Here is a 22,319-nt window from a genome sequence, read left to right as displayed (position 1 = left end):
TGAATTTGCCTTTATAAATATCTCAGACTTTGTTCCCTTTACCACAGCCACAAAGGCCTACACTTCAAGTTTATACTCTCTTTGGGTATTTGCTTATCATTCTTTGCATGGAAGACTCTGTTCTGTATCTTCTTTCTTTGGCGTTGTCTCTCACTCAAAGATCTTCCTCAGTTAGGCATTTCTAGGCCACTTGATTTCATTTAGCCTCCATCCTCAGAAATAACCAAAAGCCATTTGAAATTATTAATACTAATTTAAAAAATTTATGTTTGTCTTACCACAATTGGAAATATATATATATATATATATATTGCAATTGGGGCCCTACAGTCTAGATCATAAAAGCTGGACACTCAAATATGTTTACAAAATTTCAAGACAAAGAAAAGGACAAGGAAAAGAAATAGGTGGAAGGTAAGATGTAGGAGTAAAAGGATAAAATGGAAATGTGTTAGTCCCAAAGGAAAAGTGTAAGCAGGACTTTGGACTCTTGCTTGACTCATTTTTTTTAATTCTGCTTCCTCAATTCACTTAGTGTTTTGTGTGTGTGTGTGTGTTTTTTTTTTCCTGTGAGCACATCCTTATCTAATTACTTGTCCATGAATTCTTGTGAAGGGACTGCTTCTGGAGAACTTGACCTAAGACAAACCCTAACATTTAATCTAGTTTTACTTATTGTTAAAAAGGACAAGTGAAAAGTAAAAATGAATTGCCAAGTTAAATCTTTAATAATGTCCATGTGTTCTTGCATAAATAGAGTAAAACCTGGGAACCTCATCATTCTTTGAGCAAATCAGATTTGGAGATATGGATCTAACATGCGCAAGGTTTGGAGAAGTACTGGCATTCTGAGCCAGCGCTGACAGAAAGGCAAGACTGGGAAATACATTGGTGGTCAAGGGTAAGTACTGGGAGTGAGTATTCTGATGACTGTACTGTACAAGCCCATGGAATCAAGCCATTGGGATGGATTAACTGATGGGCAGATTGTGAGACCTCAACTGCAAACTGTAGAAATTCAGTTTGAAGGAATTCAGTTAGGTGGAAATTCAGTTTGAAATTCTGCAGAACTATAGAAACTCTAGTCTTTGAGTTGAAGAGGTAATAGAAGCAAACAAGTTTATAACATCAAGGCAGGTCTTTGACCATGAAAAACACTGGGAGATAGTCTTTCTTATTAACTCCTCAGAGCAGAGGAGCTCATATATCCTTGTTTTCCTAGGGCTTAGTTCAGTGGCTATTATAAGGTATGTGTCAATAAATATGTGTTGAGTGAAGGATTGAAAAAAATTGAGAAAATGTGTGGAATGAGTCAAAAGCAATAGAACAGATATTTAGATAATGGGACTTGGACACAAGGTCAGATCAGGATTAATATAAGTTTGATTTTAGGCTGAGTCACTGGGATCTAAAACTAAAAGACTTCTTAATCTGCCAATTTAAAAATAGGATGAGGCAGGTAGTTCTATACCCAGTTAGAGCCATAGTAAAGACGAGAACAGGGCTGAGAGCTTAGAAGATAATTTCAAATATAGATAAGCATTTAGAGATGTTTATTTGATAATAAAGAGTAGAGCTTAATAACACCTTTGATTGGTATTTGTTATATGCATGGGTGGGTTTTATTTAAGAAAAGAGATGTAACTATGTAACATAGAAAAATCATTTTATAAAAAGTAAAGTACAAATATCATTCACTAGATAATAAGAAGAAAATACTTTAAAAGATAGAAAATGAACAAAGGATTCATATTTAGGTGGAAATTATCATCATTAAGATAGCTTTTATTTCAGAAAAAAATTATAACATTTTGATCTATTTGAATAGTTATCTTCCTAGTCAAATAGATTTAGTTTAATTAAAATCAGCTGCATTTGACTCAACAACAAAAATCTGCCCTGAATAATCCCATTAAAAGTGGGCAAAGAACATGAATAGACATTTTTCAAAAGAAGACATACAAATGGCCAGCAGGCATATGAAAAAAATCATCACTAATCACTCAACATCATTAACCATCAGAGAAATGCTAATTAAAACCACAATAAGATATCATCTTACACCAGTCAGAATGGCTATTATTAAAAAGAGAAAAAATAACAGATATTGGCAAGGATGTGGAGAAAAGGGAACTCTTATACACTGTTGGTGGGAAAGTAGTACAAACTTTATGGAAAACAGTGTGGAGACTTTTTAAAGAACTAAAAATGGAACTATCATTCCATCTAACAATCCCACTACTGGGTATTTACTCAAAGGAAAAGAAATCATTATATCAAAAAGATACCTGTACCTATATGTTTATCACAGCACTACTCACAGTAGCAAAGATATGGAATCAAACTAAGTATCCATAGATGAATAACTGGATAAAGAAAATGTAATACATATACTCAAGGGACTACTATTCAGTCACAAAAAAGAAGATGTCTTTTGCAGCAATATGGATAGAACTGGAAGCCATTATCTTAAGTGAAACAACTCAGACAAATATTTCATGTTCTCACTTGTAAGTGGGAGCTAAATAAAGTGTATACATGAACACAGAGTATCGACAAAGGAGACTTGGAAGGGTGAGAGTGGGAGGGGGTGGATGATTAGAAATTACTTAATGAGTACAATGTACATTATTTAGGTAAGAGATTATTTAGAATATACATTATTTAGGTAATAGATACCCTAAAAGTCCTGATTTCACCACTATGCAAGCTATGCACATAACAAAATTATACCTGTACCCCATAAATTTATACAGAAAAAGAAAAAAATAAACTGCATCTGAATAAACATAAAACTTTTTAGAAAAGAATATTATTTTATTAATTACTTTCTCCTCTCATCTGTGTTTGGCATTTAATTAATATATGAACAGTATATCATACATATATTCTATTCAATTTAAAATATAAGTTAAGTATGTTATATGTTTAATTAATATGTACCTATACACATATAAGCCTGAACTCCATAAAATACATTATTTTTTAGAATTAAGAACTGTATGGTGTCAAAAGTGACTGAGTATATACATATATATTTATGTGCATGCACAAACATATGTATACAATATGTATATATTATACATATATATAAAATATATAATATATAAATATGTATATTATACATACATATATAAAAAAATTTATATTCACACATCATATGTCATTAGGAAAATGCAAATTAAAGCGATAATAAGATATCATTGCACAACTATTAGAATGGTGAAAAATTCAAGGCATGGACACTGCCAAATGCTGATGAAGGTATGGAGCAACAGAAACTCTCATTTGTTGTTGGGAATGCAAAGTTTGACAGTTACTGAAAAACTAAACAGACTCTTACCATATGATTCAGCAATCACTTTCTTTAGTATTTACCCACATAAGTTGAAAACAATACCCACACAAAACTTGCACATGGATATTTATAATAGCTTTATTCATAATTGCTAAAACTTGAAGGCAATCCAGATATCCTTCAGTAAGAATGGATAAATAAACTCTGGCACTTCCATACAACAAAATACTATTCAGTGCTAAACAGAAACCAGTTATCAGTCATGGAAAGACATGGAGGATCTTTACATGCTTATTAGTAGGTGAACGAAAGCAATCTCAAAGGGCTACATACTATGTGATTCCAAGTAACACATGACATTCTGGAAAAAGAAAAACTATGGAGACAATAAATAGGTCAGTGGATGCCAAGATCTTGAGGGGAAGGAAAGAGGGATAAATAGGTCAGACACAAAGGATATTGAGGGTAGTAAAATTGTGGGTATTATAATGTGGTTACATGTCATTATTCATTGTAAAATGCACCACACCAAGAGTGGACCCACTGTAAACTATGGTCTTTGGGGATAATGATGTGATGTGTCAATATGTGAGTTCATTGATGTAATGAATGAACCATGCTGATGCAGGACATTGATAGTAGGGGAGGTTGTATGTACGTATATGGGAACTCTGTGTACTTCCCACTCAATTTGACCCCGAACCTAAAAGTGCTCTAAAATTTTTTAAATAAAAAATATCTATATTCAATATTATTTCCATGCAATTTTTTTCATAGTGTTATATGAGAACTTATTATTTCTTAATTGCCTAGATATCTACCTAAGCTTTTTGGATAAAAGTACAAAAATCATGCTCACTGGGCTCACTGGAATTCATACTACCTCCCTTTCACTTGAGTCTTAATGCTGCAGAGCAATATTTGTATTTATTTTTGTTGGATTCTTGTCTTCTTCTCCACAGGAGACATTGTTTGCCTTCAGTCATCAATCAGCTTGCTCTTTCTTCTTTAATCCCAGAAGATAACTTTGTTGCCAATTTATTTATAAAATTTGATAGTCCAATGTGAGTTTCACATATATATTTTTGTTTTTCCCTTAAAACATCTCTATCCTAACACTCTCTGTAGTGCCACAAAACATCCTAAAAGTTTCACTCATTATTTCCAGTTTTCCTTCAGCCTACATTTGACATTGCCCATGATCTTTCCAGGATCAAGATGTCTCTCTGATCCACCCATTCCTGTTTGGAGTCCTTATGCCACTTAGGACTCCCATTTTTTTAACTTTACCATTTCCTTTGGCCTTGCTGCTCTCCCTCTGCTAGGTTATTTCCCACATTGAACACCTTTCCACCACCTTCTGCCCCAGTTTAGTTCAATCATTATACAGTTAACTAGTCAACCAATTAATACATGTGTAAAGAAAATGGGTATGATAAGTGGGACCTAGTTCCAATGTCTCCCTTTGATAAATTTACCTTCTATTAAATTTAGTTGCACCCATATGCAATTAATTATCATGAGAGTAAATTAAGGTTTTTATAGATGTACAGATCAAATATAATAAGAGACTGACAGACAGAACACCCCACTGCAAAGGTTTGCCGAGAAATATATTAATCATTAAGACTTTGTCTCAAATAATCTTTAAAAATTGAGTCGTAAATCAATAAGTTGGCAATCAAGGTGGAAGGAACTATGGAAGATAAACTATGGCATCTGAAAAATGGCAGAAATGGGTTAGGAATTATTACACAGGAAAAATAGAAAAAAAATAAGATGAGCACTATAGATGTGGCACAAATATGAAAGGTCTGGAATTGTAGAAAGGAGACCGTTACCTAATTGTGAAGGCCTTGAACAGTCATTGAAGGTTTAATGTGAGGGTGATATAACTGTGGTTTGACAATATCACAAGAGTTTCCTGGTAGCAATATTTAGAATAAATTAGTATTGAGAGTGACTGTGAGTTGGAAGGCAGGATTCTGGAAGACGTCTATTTAAATTGTAATAGATATCCCTGTGGAACGTAGATGACTGCATGTGTAAGACTCCTGGCTCTGAAACTGCTATTTCTGGTCAACTGCTAGCACTTTGGAAAACATTGACTATGATTTTATCTTTTTCTCATATTTGTTATGAAATAAGGCATGAAAGGCCCTCAGCACATTGTAGGCACAGTAAGTACTTGCCAAATTGTCATAGCTACTGTCATCACCAATAATGTTAACTAAAACATGGTAGCAAACGTGAAAATGGAAAGCAGAATATGAAAGTAAAAGGTAATTGAGGACTTTGCAAGTTATCAGGTAGATGTGGGAAGGAGTAAAAAATGTCTCAGAGGTTTAATTCTGGAAGAGTCAGAGACTGCAAGTGCCATTAATCAAAACATGCAAGTCAACAGGAGTTGCTGATTTGGGAGCCAAAGTAATAAATTTGGATTTGCTCAAGGTACATGTAGGTCATCCAGGTAGAGCAGTTATTATGTAATTGAAAATGCATTTTAAAAATCAGGGATAGAACTATAAATCCTCAAATTGCATGGGCAGATTGAACAGCTGGAGAGGGAACAAAACTTCTAACAAAATAAATGATAGTTCCGGAAATGAAGGAGTCCCTACAGCTCAACTGCCGCTAAGTCCTCCTTCTGAATGACACTTCTCACATAGGTTTCATAAGTGAATCCTACTGGTTTTCCGGTAGTGATGTCGCCATTTTCTGCCACATCTACTTTATCTTATTCTCTCATAACTCATTTCTCTCTTAATGCCAAAAGCCAGCAGCCACCTGTCTCTGTGTGACTGTTTGCACAAAGCAATTGAAGAAACTGCAACACCATTCTCTAGCATACCCAATGATGCTGTGTTAATGAAACAGCTATTGGAGGGTTTGCTTACCCTCATCCTGACACTCAGATCAAAGCCATAAGGATTAGATAGAAAATAATTCACACAGAATCACTATGCTATACTCAGAAGGTTTTTTGTTTTTTTTTTTTTTATGAGGAATATTTTCCCAGGGGATTCTTTGGTCTGTATACAAATTCTCAATTCAAATAGCCTCCTGGGCTCTGCAGAATTTTTCGAGTATTTTCTGTTTCCTATTGTTTAATCTGCTTTCTAGGAATGATTTCCTAGATCTTTATTACACTCCCTCAAAACAGATATATTTCTATATTATAGCTGCTCAAGTTAAGGATTTTTCTTTTTCTGTCCCCAAAGATGTATCCTCAGGACTTCAGGCTGTTTGGCACTACATCTAGTTCCCTCTTACTACCAGAAAAGTAGCCACTGGGACAAATGTGTTTTTTTTTTTTTTTTCTCTTAGGTTTGGTGTTGAAGAAAATTATTCTATGAGCTCTACTTGGAACATTTTGTAACTGAGAAACTAGCAGCATCATGACCCACTGGGAAACTGTCTTAGTAATCTGGAGAGAGACAAAAACAGCATTACAAGGGTGAAAACCCTAGAAAACAACAACAAACACCCCACAAGAATTAGGAATATTTTGAGATCTTGTCTTTCAAAGAGATTTACTTAGGTATTTTAAATTGAATTTACCAAAAACCTAGAAATTTTACACATCTTGTTGGCATCTGCTTAAATATTAAAGTTATAGTTAAGAATTTTTTTAATATTTAATAAATGTGTTACTTCAGTTGTAAAGAACATTATGTGATATGGGGGTGTTAGTGTATTGACCATCATTGCTTTATTTTTCTATTTCTAAATATCATTTTAATCTTCCTAGCCCTAAAGTGAGATATTTTCAGTCAATGGGTAGCATTGGGTCAACTGTCATGTTGGGCATTGTTGATATGCCTGAGGAAGGGGTCATGTGCAACAAGGAAGAGTCTCCCATGGACTGCTCCCCTGTGGGTTTTCAAAGGGCCTGCAGCTCCAATCGAACTCCAACCTGAAGATGGAAACATAGGAGGGGAGGCTTGACTCACCCATTGTCAGTATTGTGCTTAGTTCCCTTTCAAAAAGTGAGACTCTATGCCCCCAGATAAATGTTTCCTTGTGCATTCTGTTTGCTTGTCTTGAGATTTGAGGAGAAGGAAAACAGGAACAAAAAAGAACAAGGAAGAAATATTTCCAGATTCTGATTGAAGAATGAATGCCCCAGGAATAACTCAGTGAATCACAGCATGTGACTGGTTATAAACACAAATACAGCCCTGGAATCTGAAAATAATTGATTGGAGTCTTTTATTTTCTAGCCAGTTCTGTTGAAAGTGGGTAAAAGAAAAATAAATCTATTTACATTATTTTTAGCCAATGCCAAAACATCTAGTCAAATAAGTCTTTTATGTAATTTCATAGTTAATTTTAACTTCATTGTAAAATATTTTGTTTTGTCTACAAGTATATGATTTAATTTTTTACACAGAATGATGGTTCAATAAATGTTGCAAGATATTGATTTACCTTTGATACATAGCATTATATGAGATTATATAAACTACAAAATTATCTGTAAGTATTAATAGGCACTTAATAAATGTTTGTTAACATTAAATGTTTGTTAACATATATATATGCCATATATCTATTATATATATATATAATAGGCACTTAATAAATGTTTGTTAACTATCAAAATCAAAATATGTTTTGTCACTGTTGTATACCCAATGTCATGACATTGGGTATACAACAGTGACAAAACATATCCATTCATGACTTCTTGAAATTGTAGTCTAATGTGCAATTCATATGTGCGCTAAGTTTATAAAGTGATCTGTGGAAGAAAGTAAATTTTGCTATAGAAGTATAGCTCAGGGAAGTCCAATCTGTTCCCACAGATCAATCACAGTTCTCTGTATAAAGAAACTCAATCTTCACTGGGGAAAACAATACATAATGAAAATCGAACGAAAGTTAGTTTTTCAATAGGATTTTACCATTTAGGTGATTTTCAAGGTGATTTTTAAATTATGACTCTAAAGGAAAGGACAAGATTATTACATATATATAGCTATATGTTGTTACCCATTAATGATTATGTATTCTTTAATATTGGTTTTCAGATTTATTTTTATCTGGAGTGCTATACTACAATGCTTAAAATCTAAAATCATACCTCTAACCTCTTGAATGTGGTAATTCACTGCCTTCAATTCAATTTACTAAATGTTTATTCAAGGCTTACTACATGCCAGGTATTGTGTTCAGTGCTGAGGCTCCAAATGTATCAAAGACAAGGATTCCTCTTCTAAGGAGCTAATCATCTCATCCACACATGGCCTTGTAAATGTCTCCAGGTATTCTTGGTAATAGCAATACATATTTGGCAAGCCCCAAATATAATGTTGAAATAAAATAAAATTTTAATCTATAATATCTAATGACCCACTCTTCCACAACTTCCAAGAACAAGTGAATTCATAATCTATTTATTATAATCCAATTTGTGGGCAAGAAAAAAGGCCAATAATGATAAATTATGGAAATTTAATTAATTTAATTAATGTATTTCAATAATAGATTTAAAAATTATTCTAGCACCTATTGATTGTCATCTACCTATTGATTATAAGCTAATTATTAATGAAGTTATAGCTGGGTGCTGAAATTTTCATTTATTTATATTCAGCCAAAAAAGAACAACAAACATTAAAATACACATACACTATTAACTGTTAATAATTACTTGGAGATTACCTTATGAAACTATTCTAAACTTCAGTATACCTTTGCCAGTTCCATAATCTCAGTAAGTCTCTAAAGTACAGAAAGCAAAATATCAATACTTGATTTTGTCATCAGGACAAAATCTGTTCTAGAGGTTTAAAAAATGATCATACATGTGGACTTTCATAAATTAAAAAAGGAGTTAGGAAATTCCATTGCTTTGACAAGATTACGATTATATAGTTGATAACCCTGAGATTTGCACCATGGTACTCTCCCTTAGATTACTGCCTTAATAGAATCATAACACGTGACAAGAGAAAATGGCAGCTGTAGTAAAGCTGTGTGACCCTTGCGTGCCCAGTGATGCATATAGCAACCGTCCTCTTCCTTCCCGGTCTACCTGCTACAGGTATGGTATGATGGACAGAGCTCTGGTTCTGTACTCAGTGAGTTCCTGCTTACTTATGTTGTAAACTTTGACATATGAATTAGATTGACTTGCAAAAATGTTAAAATGGTATAATATTTGTTTTACCTAGATTACAGAGCTATTGTAAAGATTAAATGAGCTCAGTTATGTGATCGCATGTGGTAATTTATCCAGCATAATAAAAAAATGCAAGACATTACTATTATTTGTTTTTCTCATAGAAATTCCCGTTTTGTAGTTAATGTTAGTTCAAATCATCTATATTCTCAGTACAAACTCTACAGAAATTAATGAAGGTCTTTTACCAACAAAATTTACATTACAGTTATTTCCATTCCTAATACAATGCATAGCATATATTGAGAATAGGAGCCTCTCAACATAGCAAAATCTGTCAACCTATATGCACCTAAGATGTAAGCCAGAATCTTCAGAGCTGGGGTAGGGAGGTAAGAAATGTACTTTTAAAAAGCCCCAGCCTCATTCCCATCTCCACACCTCCTTTCCAGGGTCAGCTGCTGTGGAAGAGACTCTGATAATTTGCCTTTGGATCCCTTGTATTCTCTTGGTATGACCAATTATCAGTCCATAAATATATGGCAGAAGGAAAATTCTCTCCATGCACGCCTGTGTATTATCCCTCTCTTGGAATTAGAAGCTGAGGAGCTAAGATCGCAAAGTAATTTTGTTTGAGACTAGTTAGGTCATACAATGTTACTTAAGTTACCCAAATTTCAATTTCTTCAAACCCTTTAGGTCCCATGGAGGTTAACTTCCTCTCTCTTATCTTGGGAAAGAGAAGGGATATATTTCACATGCTCTTTCCTTTTGTTCACCAGATAGTTGCTCCTAATAACTTCTATTCTCTCCACCACCTTGAATTAAGTCAGAAAGTCAGTGATTATCTGGCACATTCTCTCTCTCTCTCTCTCTCTCTCTCTCTCTCTCTCTCTCTCCCTCTCCTTTCCTTTTTTAATAGTCCATTTCTTGCTCTGAAGAAAAGTTCGTAGAATATCTATATCTTCACACCTTTATTTTCCATATGAAACCCCACCAAAGGGGTCTATCAGCTTTTACTTACGTGGTGGGGTTCCTACAGATAATTTCATTGTAAAACAAAATACAGAAATTTCAAACACTGTTCTAAATATGACTTTCCCAGAGCATAAGAGAAAATCACCCCAAATTTAAACTCCATATACGTATCCCCATTTCCTGCTCTCACTACCCAGTTTTCAATATGCAACTCTCTAGTACTTTCTTTTTCTGATCACCTTGAGAGGAAACTGTATTATCATAGAGGTTGCCTCACTGTGAAATCCACCCTTCTTTCTTTTTAATATGTGTATTATTCAGCTCAGTCTGTCACAACAAAATACCATAGATTCTGTGACTCCAAATACAGTAACGTTGGGGGTTAGGGCTTCAATGTATGGATTTTAGGGGGACACAATTCGGTCCATAGCAGTATGTTACTACTAATGTGTATCATTCAGTGGGTCCTAATCTCCTAGAGGTGCTAGGAAGAGAATGGGGGATCCTATATCAGGGCCAACATGAGGCTTTTACATCCGCGTATGCTGCACCTAATGGCTGCGTGGATTTCTTTGATGCTTCTGCTCAGTGACAGCTGTTTGATGCTGCCTTTCTGTTTCTATCATTTTGTTCTATGTCTGTTTCTCTATGCTTGCCTCTCTTTTTCATTTTCTCATTTTCCCTCTCGCAGTCTAACACATATTCATTCTCTCTCTCTCTCTCTCTCTCTCTCTCTCTCTCTCTCACACACACACACACACACACACACACACACATACACAAAACGTCCAAGAACAAATATTAATTTTCAGAGACAACATGTTCTAAGCCCAGGGCCACAAACTGCTGCCAGGGCCATGTAGATAACATATATATATATATAGAATAAAAGACATAAAGTGAAGTTTTAGGAAGTAGAGAATCTCCCACCCTATACTCTTTTCAACTGTAGTCCCAATAGCCTGTGGGAATAATAAGTGAGAATTCCTGCTTCACTGGGTTCACCCTGACACCCTGAAAGTGGAAACGAGTGTTTCTAAGTATTCTGTTTTAATTTCAGCCAAGGACTATTCTCCACCTAGTATTAGTCTTGGGTGGGTTTGGGTGATTTTCTTATTCCTACCGGAATCCTCATCTGTTCAATAAAAAAGCACAAAGGAATTCAGTCAAAGTCTTGTTATTCTGAGAATTGTTTCAGAAGCAAAAACTGAGATACCACTGTGGAATTCCGCCTCCCGGGCAGCAGCAAACACACTCTTAACTGCTCCCTGGCTCCCAGCCAGATGTAGCTTCACAAGGACTGGGATCTTTGGATTGGGGTGCAAATCTATTCTTTCTTCCTTTCTAGAGAAAAACCTAGAAAAAGCATCCTCTATAGTGCTGAATAATATCTCCCAGACTCTGTGCCCAATACTTTAACCTTTGGTCTTCATGTATCATGTTCTGTAAACATGACCACAAGTCCTTGCCTACTCGCCCCCCATGCCTCACTGCAACCCCTGCACACACACATTTGTGGACTCAAACCTGCTCCTAACATTGGAGGCCCTGAAAGCAAAGGGCAAAAGGAGGCTACATCCATGTACAAGTTTTTGTTTGTATATATGTTTTTATTTTTCTTAAGTATACTACTAGCAGTACAATTGCTCATATGGTATCTATATGTTTAATTGTTTTAAGAACTATCAATCTGTTTTCCATAGCATCTGCACCATTTTACATTCCTACCAGCAGTACATAACGATTCTGATCTCTCCACATCCTTGCCAACACTTGTTATTATCTTCCTTTTTAATTCTAGCCATCTGCAATGAACTGAACATTTATGGTCCCCTAAAATTGATATATTGAAGTCCTACCCTCAAGATGGTGGTATTAGGAGCTGGGGGCTTTAGGACATGATTAGTTATGAGGTCAGAGCTCTCATGAATGGGATTAGTGCCCTTATAAAAGAGACCCCAGAGAGCTAGCTCACCCTTTCCTCCAAGTGGGGACATAGAAGGTGCTATCTATGAGAAAGCATAGCCACACTAGACACTAAATCTGCTGGTGCCTTGATATTGTACTTTCTGGCCTCCAGAACTGAGAGAAATACATTTCTGTAGTTTATAAGCTATCCAGTTTAAAGTATTTTTGTTATAGCATCTCAGAAGGACTAAGATACTATCCTACTGGATGTGAAGTGGTATCTTATCATGGTTGTGATTTACAGTGCTTTTCTTTGATCTTTTCCCACAAAATTATACCATACTATAAGAACTATTAATCTCTAGGCCCATAATAATTAAAATTTTCATATTGTCTTTTATTACATTCTGCTCATACACCTATCTATCCAGTATCAATTTAGGTATTACAGTTTTCTGATGTCTCAACCAAAACATAATCGTCTTTAGCTTTACTTCAACAATTATCATGATAATTGTCAGGTCATGGTATCAGTTGGATTACTACATATTTTAGCCAGTATTTCTATCTCTAGGTATACTACACTGCAGACTCTTCTTCTCATTCTCACCCAAAATATCCTTCAGAAGCACCATTTCATTTCTTTACCCCCTCATCAAGCACATTGCATAGCTTTTCCAGATGTTTTAATTGAAATCCACTGCCAGGCTAGAATTTCATGCTGTTAGTGAACTAGACCAGATTTTTGTTTCTGTGCTAATTAAGGTTATTGACTTTACTATGTTGGACTCGCCAGCACCATTATTCCTTTGCCCATTCTTTCCCTTCAATTGAGAATACCCCTCCACTTCCCTCTATTAATCTAAATTCCACTTTGTTTTTATGCCATTTGCCAGTCTATGCCTTAGTTTCCCAATCTCGGCTCTCACCAGCTTTGCACAGCTGGGATCATGGATATCATAATGTAAAGGCTCAGTCTTCATCCTACCACCAATTCGGTCTTAAAAACAATCAAAAAGTTTTTAAAGGAATATTACTGGTTTCAAAATGGCATTAAAAAAAAGAACAGAAAACATTTAAGGGTGTTTTTATGTGGAAGAGGAGGAACAAGAGAGAGAGCAATTACACTTATAAGCAAGAAAGGGGAGGATCCAACACAAGAGGCATTAGAGGAGACAGAAGCAATGAAGAAATGGTGGGGTAGTAGTGGTGGTAGTATTTAATAGCGATGGGGAGGAAAAATGTGTTTTTCCACTGAGGTGAAAAGTAAGAAGACTGTATGTTTAAATTAATAGAGAGAGACATTGCAGTTGTGAGGAAGCAAATTACATAAATTCTTGTCAAAGCTGCCCCCTTAGAACAGCAGTCCCCAAACCCCGGGCTGCAGACCAGTACCTGTCTGTGGTCTCTTAGGAACTGGGCCACACAGAAGGAGCTGAGCGACAGGCAAGCCAGCAGAGCTTCATCTATTTACAGCCGTTCCCCATGGCTTGCATCACTGCACAAGCTCCGCCTTCTGCCAGATGAGCTGCGGCATTAGATTCTCATAGGAGCAGGAACCCTACTGTAATCTGCGCATGTGAGGGATCTAGGTTGCTCATACCTTATGAGAATCTAATGCCTGAAGAGCTGAGGTGGTGATTCTAGCTCTGGGGAGAGGCTGCAAATACAGTTTATCATTAGCAGAGAGGTTTGACTGCACAATAAATATAATGCACTTGAACCATCCTAAAACCACCTCCTCCCTACCTCTCCTGCCGGGGTCTGTGGAAAAATTGTCTTCCATGAAACCAGTCCCTGGTGCCAAAAAGGTTGGGGACCACTGTCTTAGAAGATATGATATGAGAACTGCACAAAGGATTAAAATGGAAAAGTTGCTGGGTACCAGACAGAAATTTAAACAATTGCTAGTGTTGTGCCAGCTCTGCAAGGTCTCCAAAAATAGGTTTGTCATACTGATTATGGAGACGGAGAGACCTGTATTTTATTCTTATCATCGACTCTTCAGTTCTTGACAAGCTAGGTCACTTATACCAGGTTCAGTGTCCTCATCTGTTGATTGGGTCTTTGTGCAGACTGAATGAATTAATGTTTGTGAAGCACTTAGAACAGTGTTTGGCACATGGTGGGTACACAGAGGATTTTGCTGTTATTATTAAAGAGACAATTATCTGAAATGCAGACAATTTTTCTGAAACATTGCACAGTTGTTTTGATAAGGCCCAGAGGAATCCAGCAAATATAATTAAAAATATATAAAGGAAAAGATTTCACACTTGACAAATGATGAACAAGCAAGAAAGGTACATGCTTTAGTTTACACTTTTGCAGTAATGTTTAAAGTCGACCCATCACTGTTTATCCTGATTATCCTTACATGATAGTTATAGATATATAGGATACTTTCATTTATAGTATTATTTGTCAGACAAAAATCTTTGTTGATGAAATCCTAAACTTCTTGAATTAAAAATAAAAAATATATGCGGCTGTATTTGTGACCAATGGCTCACACATAAAGCATGAAGCCAAGAAAGGAGTTCATTTTTAAAGCAAATGGCTTTGAAAATTTTATCATATTGAGATACTGTGATTCAATAGACCATAGAGATTACCAACAAGTATGTCAGGAAAACAAAATTAGTAGTTTCTATCTCACACAGAGGAACACTGCAAGTTGATGAATAAGTTTTGGGAATTATCTAAATGCTGAAAATAGTGTACTAAAGCTCAAAATTAGTCCTAATGTTATCAAAAACACTTCAGTAAGTTGCATCAAGTTGTTGAAAAGGAATGAAATAAAAAGATTTGTCTGACAGAAGAATGCAAGAGGTACTAGATAGAAGAGACCCTGGAGTCAGGAGCCTCAATCAGGAAGCCATGTTCCATGTTGAAATAATGAATCCTCAAATGTCAAGGAGAAAATTACATCATTTTTCTACTGTTTGAAAGATGCATCTCTTCAGCTATTCAGCCCTATGAGTCTACCAAAGCTAATAAAGGAAATGGATGTGTTTGCTTGTGAGGAATTAAAGAGAACAATGTTAATGGTGCAGGTTTTCTACTGACAGTGAAGAAGATAGACAGCGAGGATGATTTTGTTGAACATGATCATACAACCTAGGAGAATATCTGCGTGCCTCTTATTCACCTCTTCTGTTCTCATAATCTATCCCTCCCCACCTCTTAATCTAGCCTCCGTTCCAGATGCATTTCCTGCAGGCTTAACTAGCAGGTGCTAGGCTAAATACCACCTCCCCTGAGCCTGCACAGATCTTACTACTTCCTGCCCCAATCTCCTAGAAACACATTTGGCACTCATGCATAAGTGCGCAGTGTTGGCCAGGTGGCTACCTTAGACCAAGGGGAAATGAAAATAATTTCTGATGCACATTTTATAAGATTCCTCAGAAGTGAAGTACCCATTACTAATAGCATTGGCCCCTTCAACAGACACATATTTTTTGTTCTTCCTTCTTTCTTCCCTGTTTACTAACCCGTCCTGCACTTTTGCATCCTAGAATTACATTCTTAAATAAACTAGACATAACCCTGTGTCTTAGGCTCTACTTTTGGAGAACCTAAGCTAAAACAGAGAAATTGCTTCTACCTTTTATGTAATAGTTTTTCTTTTTTATTATTTTTCAGAAAACAATCAAAGTTAGTTTTTGCCCAGGTAGTCATATAGCTCTATTTATTTTATTTGATTATTTTATCTGTTTGTTTATTTAAAAAGGCAATGATAGCAAACAAAGTTGTTTTAAGTTTACTTCAGAAAGTAAAAACTCAAAAAATAGCGCCAGTTTTTCTTAGTATTGATAAAAATTGAATGCATAGTTCAGGTGTGAAGGGCAGTTTTATGGGTCAACTTGGGTAGGCTTTAACACCCAGCTATACAAATGAACACAAATCTGGGTGTTGCTGTGAGGGTATTTTGTAGATGTGGTTAACTTCTACAATCAGCTGATTTTGAGTAAAGGAGGTTACATTGGATAATAGGGGTGGGCCTCATCCAATCAGTTGAAAGGCTTTAAAAGAAAAAACTAAAGTTTCCCACAGAAGAAGAAACTATGCCCCAAGACTGCAACATCAACTCCTGCCTAAGAATTTCCAGTGTGTTGGTCTGCCTATTTCAGATTTGCCAGTACTCACAATGACATTATTATTTCCTGGAAATCTCTCTCTCTCTCTCTCTCACTCACTTTAAATATACATATATATTTTATGTATATATACACACACATACACATATGTATATATGTATGTGCACACATGTATACATATATACATATGTGTATATGTATTCTATTGGTTCTGTTTCTCTGGAGAACCCTGACTGCTGCACCATGTAATATTCTAAAGCAATATTCTACATTTATCATATTGTCTAATATATTACATGAAAAAAAGTTTGCATTCAAGAAAATATTTACATTGAATAAACACATGGGGAACAAAATATTATATAAATGTTCCTTACAGAAGAATTCCAAATGATATAGCTGCACCTCTCTCTACGAGGATAACTGGACTCAATGGCTCTGGAAGAGTGGTGTAGGGAAATGGAAAAATAATAATGTTACGGTGGAGAAAGCTAATAAACACTACCTCATCCAAGTGATGAAGCTTAGCATTTTCTGTGATGTCATGTGGACAGCATGTACCCCAGTGTGATGTGACAAGAAAAGCAATTCACCTCCATTCTATTTTCCCCCCCAAACCTGTAAGCAAGACTAAGCTAAGCATCAGATAAACCCAGATTAGGGGACATTCCACAGGACAAATGGACAGTCCTCAAAACTGTCAATACCATGAAAAACAAGGAAAGACTGAGAAAAAATGCTACAGATCAGAGGAGAAAGGGGAAACACAACAATTAAATGCAGTTTAATGAACTGATTCCTGAGGGGGAGGGGGGAACAAAGAGCAGGTTGATGGGAAATCTGGTGAAATTCAAATAAAGTCTGGAGTTTATTGAATAGTAATGTACCAATATTGTTTCCTTAGTTTTGACAAACATACCATAGTAATAATGTAAGATGTTAAAATGGGAGATAATGGATGCAAGGTATATAGAAATTATTTTAACTATTTTTGCAGGTTCTAGAAATCTAAAATTATTCCAAAATAAGAATTTGCTTTAAAAAGGTAAAACATTTACTTGCCTTCATTATTTACTAAGTCATGGAGATATTTAATTAATTTGAGAATCATTTCTGACATAAATGTTTTGAAAAATGTCCATGGTTAAAATATTTTTATTCAATAAAAAATGCTAGTAGTTTAATAGTCATGCAAATTACATTATGCATACAAAGAGAAAAACCTTCACATAAAAGTGAAATTTGACACCAGCTCAGTCAAAATTCCTTAACTTTAGGAGAAAAATTCTAAAGAAATTAAAATCCAGAAGATTATCAAATAATGCATGTGATGACATTTTTCCCTCTTATTTGATCCCAATTCAATCTGGAAAATAATATCTAAATTGAAATTTTATGGATGATAATGCAAATTCTGTTATGTTATTCATAATAGTACAGATATGAGCTATAAACAGACCTCTGATATTTTTGAAATATTTGTGCTAAATTTTGATTACCAAATATTGGAAAAAAATATATCTTGGTATGAAAAGCAGGCTATTTGAAACAAAGTAAGAAAAACATAAAATTTAATAAAGTAATAGTTTACATTTGTAAAATTGATATTGTAACATGCATTGGCAAAACATCATCTTCCACAAGGGAATTAAAAACATTATTTAAAGCATATTTTATCTTATTTCTTTTTAAGACACTAAGATAAAAACAAATTTTTGTTTATTAAACCCAGTTCATTTGTTATTTGACTCACATTATTACTAAAAATGTCTAAAAATAGTATAGAAATAAATACTGATGGTAAAATATTTATATTTGATTGTTTTCTAAATTTATTGGTAAAGGCAGATTCTACATTCACTCCCTATCTGTTCTTGTGACAGATCTTACTTGTTCCCTAATCAGTATCTTGTTTGCAGGTTTTGTTTAGGGCAATATGCCTGATGAAACAGCTTATATCTCTAGACTGCCTTGCAGTTAGTGGTGGATGTGAAACCTTGCCACCTGCAACAAGAGGAAGCAGATGTCTACTGAGAAGGGACTTCTGAGGATGCACAGTTTCTCTAATAAACAGGAAAGTCTTAGCTAGCATGTATCTTTTGCTCTTTGCCCTTTGTCCTTTTCATCTGCCTATCCTGGAGATAGATCCGCCCTTTTGTAATCCCTGGGATAAAGTGCACAACAGGAAGCTTGAATAAATCAAACTCCTTGCTTGCTTAAGCAATTTCATCAACTTTGGATAGCCTACTTGCAGACGATTTTTTATAACTGATAAATACAAACCACTATTTAGTTAAAACACTATTACAGAGTTTCTGATGCATGAAAATTCCATCATCCTATATACTTTTCTCTGTTCCAGAAATTGGTTATAGATCAATTTGCTCATATTTTAGTCTGAAATTATAGACCATTTGGATATTGAATCCCTTGATCATCCAAAAGGTGGGGGAAAGTTTTGCAGCATCTTTCATTGTGGTGGGTCATTTGAGAACTGCAGTGATAATCCTTTCCCGTCCCCACAACCATTTAATGCTGTAGCTTGGTTAAAGGATGATTTCAATGCACATGAAGAAATTTTTCAAGAAAAGCACCTACATCTTAACTGCATTTATTTGTTGGTGTATATGACAGCATTTTATCTCTACATTCTAGAATGTTTTTGTTATCCATTCTCTATTTAGTTTTCTCCTACATAGCATTCTTACATTTGAATAGCTATACTATAATTATATAATTTCATGCAATCATAACAGCTGCCTGTCTGCTGATAAAATATAGCTTTTTAATACTAACCATTCTTTTTTCTTAAATATTTTAATACTGTTAGTAAGAAACTATAAAGTGTATATTCTATTTTCTGTGTTACCTAATGTAGTGCATTCCCATATTGGGTGTTTAGGATATTAGGATGGTATTTGGTTGCACATAGTAAAAAAGAAAATATGCTCCCCCAAAGTGGCATAAATAAGATTAAAAATCTCTCATGTTAAAACCTGTAGAGAGGCAGTCTGATTTGGGGGTTCATGGTGTCAGCAAAGACTGTGCAGTAAATAATTTACCCTTACCTAAAAAGAAGTCTGATCTTTGTCCTTGGTTCCTAGGTGGTAATCTCTAAACCCTTAGAATATTTTCCTGATAAAAATCTTTGTTTGTCTGGGGACCTTGGGCCAGCTATGCATAACAATGTAATTTAGAGTGAGAGCGTTGTGCAACACCAAGATGTGATTTAGGTTAGGAACCTTGGGATAGACTAGATACTAACAAGATGATTTAGGGTGGGGGCTTTGGCTCACAAGGTATAAGTCAACTTTCAGAAGAATTGGAGACTGAAGTAAGTAACAGGTGTGATCAACAAGATCCACATGATAGACTCTGGATATCAACGCTCTGGTGAGCTTCCCTGGTTAGCCATACTCTGGGAAAGTCACATTTCGTTGCTGGGACATGAACACTGCCCACAACTCCATGGGGAGGTGACAACTGAAAATTGGAAGCTAGGCCTTCTGTATTCGAAACTTTCCTGGGCTCTGCCCTATGTGCCTCTTCCCTTGACTGTATTTTAATCCTTTTTAACTGTAATATACCATAAATATGAGTTTAACATTTTTCGATGAGGTCTGTAAGTCCTTGTAGCAAATTATCAAACCTAAAAGTGGTCTTAGTGACTCGTAAATTTGCAATTGGTGTCAGAAGTGATGATGTTCCTGTGGACTTATTCCCTCTCATTTGGCAGGGACTTGGCTTCTATTTTTTGTTTTACCCATGTATGAGGTTTCTATCCTCTATGTTACTGTATGATCCAAGATGGCTGCTAGAATCTCAGACATATTATCACTGAAGGCTGAAAGAGGCATCAAAGATACAGTGGCAGGGACCTGTCCCTCTGAGTTTGGTAAACTTGCTCTCAGCAGCCTTTCCAGAAATTCCATACAACATGTCTAGGTTACAACTCTTTAGCTGGGACTTAGTCACATGGCCACATTTAGCTGCAATGGAATTTAAGAAGTTTTTTGATTCAGATAAAAATATGACCAGTAAATTCAAAATTATGTTACTTAAAGGAAAAGGGGGCCGGGCATGGTGGCTCACTCCTGTAATCCTAGCACTCTGGGAGGCTGAGACGGGCGGATTGCTTGAGGTCAGGAGTTTGAAACCAGCCTGAGCAAAAGCGAGACCCCATCTCTACTATAAAATAGAAAGAAATTAAATGTCCAACTAATATATATGGAAAAAATTAGCCGGGCATGGTGGCATATGCCTGTAGTCCCAGCTACTCGGGAGGCTGAGGCAGCAGGATTGCTTGAGCCCAGGAGTTTGAGGTTGCTGTGAGCTAGGCTGATGCCATGGCACTCACTCTAGCCTGGGCAACAAAGCAAGACTCTATCTCAAAAAAAAAAAGGAAAAGAGAACACAAATGTTGCATCAGACCACTAACAATCTGTGGCACATGGTTCTATAATAGTATCCTTAACAGAATATAAGAAATACATGTAAATAAAATCTTTGAGGAATATAAATTATTTTTATAATACCATTTTGATTATGGAAATAAAATATTTGACAATCTGAAAGCTGGTTTTAAAAATCAATTATATGAAATTATCCAAGGAAAAAAATATAATGTCTACACAAAGACTTATACATAAATCATTGCAGTATTATTCATAATATCCCCAAACTGCAAACAATCCAAATGTCTGTCAACTGGTGAACAGAAGTTTTAAAATATGGTAAATCCAATAATGGAATACTATTTATCAATGAGAAGGAATGAAGCACTAATACTATAATATGAATGAATTTCAAATTACTATGCTAAGTGCAAAAAGCAAGATGAAAAAGTGAATGATTCCCTTTATATGAGGGGAATATATATAATAGTGAATGATTCTCTATATATAATATTAACTATATATAATAGTGAATGATTCCCTTTATATGAGATGTCCAGGAAAGGTAGACATATAGAAACAGAAAGCAAAACAATAGCTGCAAAAGGGCCAAGGAAACTTTTTGTGATAATGGGCATAGCCTAAAATTGTATTGTGATAATGATTATGTGATTTAATAAATTTACAAAAAATCCTTGAATTATCCTCTTACAATGAGGGCATTTTATAGTTTATAAATTTTGCCTCAATCGAACTATTAAAAAATAAATAAATTATATGAAATTCCAGGGAAGATGTGTCCAGGAGCTGGCCTAGCAAAAGGATAGCTCTTTAAAAGTTTGTGTTTCATAGCAGTCATATGCAGTGGTTCTTACATCCACCTGAGGACTTCTCTAGTTTAGAATTATATAAGTGAAATTTTTTATAGATAAAGGTACTTGTATCCCATCCTGCGATCCTAGGTTGGAGCCATATAAATTTCATTTTAATGAGTTATTTAAGTAATTATTTTTCACACTAACATTTGAGAACCCCTGATCAAAAGAGATAAGTAATTTGGGCTAATAATATAGTCCATTGAGGATGTGGTTTAAGCATAGAGGGAGAATTGAATATTTTTAAGCTTAACTAGGACTTAATTTCTATAGCATGATGCTATGATTTGTATCAAACATTTAAGAAAATTATAAATCTGTTCATATTAATACAAATGAACTACTCACAGGTTTCAGAACTAAAATACCTTATGAAATAATATAAACTTTTAACATAGGCAAAGGCTTAGCACAAAATATATATTTTTGACTCAGTGAAGGAAAGATTGAGAAAAGAAAAAAGGGAACTTTGGGTAGAACTGACTGAGATTTAATTATAACATATCAAATGAAAGTTGTTTAAGTTGTTGACATATTTCCCTGTTTAAATTTCAGAAATATATTTGAAATATTCTAACGGTAGAAAAACAAGTTAAGGACAATACAAATGAATATTAATTTTTGTCAGAACTCAAG

This window comes from Microcebus murinus, chromosome 5 (assembly GCF_040939455.1).
Source record: "Microcebus murinus isolate Inina chromosome 5, M.murinus_Inina_mat1.0, whole genome shotgun sequence".
In the NCBI taxonomy this organism is placed as follows: domain Eukaryota; kingdom Metazoa; phylum Chordata; class Mammalia; order Primates; family Cheirogaleidae; genus Microcebus; species Microcebus murinus.
Note: the sequence above shows the minus strand (reverse complement) of the source record.